This window comes from Ambystoma mexicanum, chromosome 3p (genome assembly GCF_040938575.1).
Source record: "Ambystoma mexicanum isolate Mex_15411 chromosome 3p, UKY_AmexF1_1, whole genome shotgun sequence".
Taxonomy (NCBI): Eukaryota; Metazoa; Chordata; class Amphibia; order Caudata; family Ambystomatidae; genus Ambystoma; species Ambystoma mexicanum.
In genome coordinates this window covers 496,107,648-496,109,896 of record NC_090925.1, presented here as the reverse complement: position 1 = coordinate 496,109,896, position 2,249 = coordinate 496,107,648, and the positions used below count along the sequence as shown (strand labels likewise).

Below are 2,249 nucleotides of genomic sequence, written 5' to 3'. Positions count from 1 at the left end.
AAGGGAATGCATATGTACTTGACACATTATAACAAACTAGCCTTGATTAAGTGCATACGATTGAGATAGTTGTTGGCTCTAGCTGTACAATTACTTTTATGTTTACACAAGTACACATGTAAATTGTACCTGACACTTATGCATTCTTATAAACACAATGAATTAAGGCAAGGTATTTGTTAATCTCTCTGAGCACAAGCAAGAGGAACTGGGCAGAGGCAATTCCCTGCACTCAAAGATGGAGGAGTCCAACAATGTAACAAAAATGTGCTGTTTTATTTGAATGCTTTCACACAGGGATTAAGCAATGGAAAACACAGAATTCTCCAGCACTTTCCCATCAATTTTAATTTTTTATTTTATTTTTTTTTAGCCTACAACACCTTGTATTCCCAGGCGGTCTCCCATCCAGGTACTAACTAGGCCCGACACTGCTTACCTTCCGAGATCAGACGAGATTGTGCACATTCAGTGTGGTGTGGCCGTATCAATTACAGGCTCATCCAGGCGTTATAAGGCACAGTGATCTCACAAAACAATGATACATTGCACAAAACCTAAGGTGGACTGGTATTGGTTAGTGGGGTAGACTACATATATAAAATGCAGGGTATTAGACAATGAATTGGTTGAACCACATCTGGTGGCTCCTCCTGCGACCACCTGCTAAATGTTGCAACTACTGGTATTTCAGGTTAGTGTGCTGTGATTGGGTTATGCAACAAAGTGTGAGGTAGCATGGAAGGTGAGCAAGGATTGGTCAGAGAGATTCCTCTCAGCCTTGGTGCTTTGGAAAGTTATCAGCCTATGTGCAACTATTCAAGGTGGTGAGAACAGCCCCAGAGGTGTTGCTTGTCCTTAACAAGTTACCATCTCTGATCATCTAGGCTTTGAGACAGAACATTAGGCTTTGAACCTGGCATTACTTTTTTATCATTCTGTTTTTGGTTGGATGGGAACAACTGCCTCAGTCTGGCTCGAATTAATTGCTTTGTCTCCCAGGTTCATACTACTTGTGCAGGGACCACAAACTTGAATTTTCCTGCTTGTATTTGTGGGGTTTTCAGCTTTAAATACGCAGGTGTCCCATCTCATATGCTAATGTCATTCTTTCTCCCTCTGTGTCCTTTGCAAAAATATGCACACTAGATGCACCGAAAGCCTGGTCTGCGGGCCTGTGTGAAATCAGCATGTCTGGTCTTTCTCTGTATTCTCGAGTCCTTTCAGCACCTTCCATTCACTTCAATGCAATGTGGCTTCCATCTTGGGTTACATGGCCGCCCATGTTAGTTGTGTTTAGTGCCAGAAAGCAGTCCATATTTGCTCTTGTATAACTTGCAGTTACTGCATCTGTCCTCTATTTAAGTGGGTCATAAGCATGTTTTTCATGTCTGCAAGCAATTTAATCTAAGTGTCTGTGCAGCTTCATGTAGGGATGCATAAGTGCTTCATGTCTAACGCATCTATGTCACAGTCTCCATCCTGACATCATCAGCTTCTGCATGGTTGCAGTCAGTCTACCTGCTCCATTGACTGCAAATTTATATCTTCAGTTGGTTGCATCATTAGGACATGGTCTAAAGGGCTGTCTGAGTGAATAGCATTTCTCACACCTGCGGTACATCGACGATGGAGAGGAGGGGACCAGGAATGATGCACACCTCTCATTTCTCTGCTGCCGAGATGAGAGTGGGATAGGTGCAACAAGGTCCACATTTAGGTATCCCTCTTCAATCTCCCCTCTCATTGATAGATCTACCACACTTTGTTGACTGTTCTCCCTGTTCATGTGTGGCTTTGGGATCCATACTTTTGCCACTCCTCCCAAGTGATCATGATACTTTACTTGTTCGTCTAAACTCCAGGTTATATAATAGCAATACCCATCAGGCTTGCACCATTCCCATCTTCCCAAATAGTTGTGTGGATCTGCTGGGAAATGAGAGCCTTGTGCCTGGAGGAAAGAGAGGACATTGCTTCAGGTGGAACCACAGGCCCAGTAGTAACACATCTAAAGTCTGTGTCTCTCTGTCTGCTTTTGTTTCTACTTTCAAACATATTTTCTTCCCTATTATCTTCTCGGTGGGTTAGTTACCACCTCCATCTTGGCATTTAAGTCTGATAACTGCATTATCGCTTCTGTGAGTGTACCATTCTCTCCAACATGGGAGGGAACATATGTGCAGTAAGAAGGTCCTATCTGTGCGCACACACCACCTTCCATGGCTGTGAGGAGATTCAGAATGTAT

At 43.2% G+C, this 2,249-nt stretch overlaps 1 pseudogene; it reads right to left on the bottom strand.

Moving 5' to 3' along the window:
* Positions 1-371: 371 nt before the first annotated feature.
* LOC138581698 (5S ribosomal RNA) lies at positions 372-490 on the bottom strand (annotated as a pseudogene).
* Between the last annotated feature and the right edge of the window lie 1,759 nt (positions 491-2,249).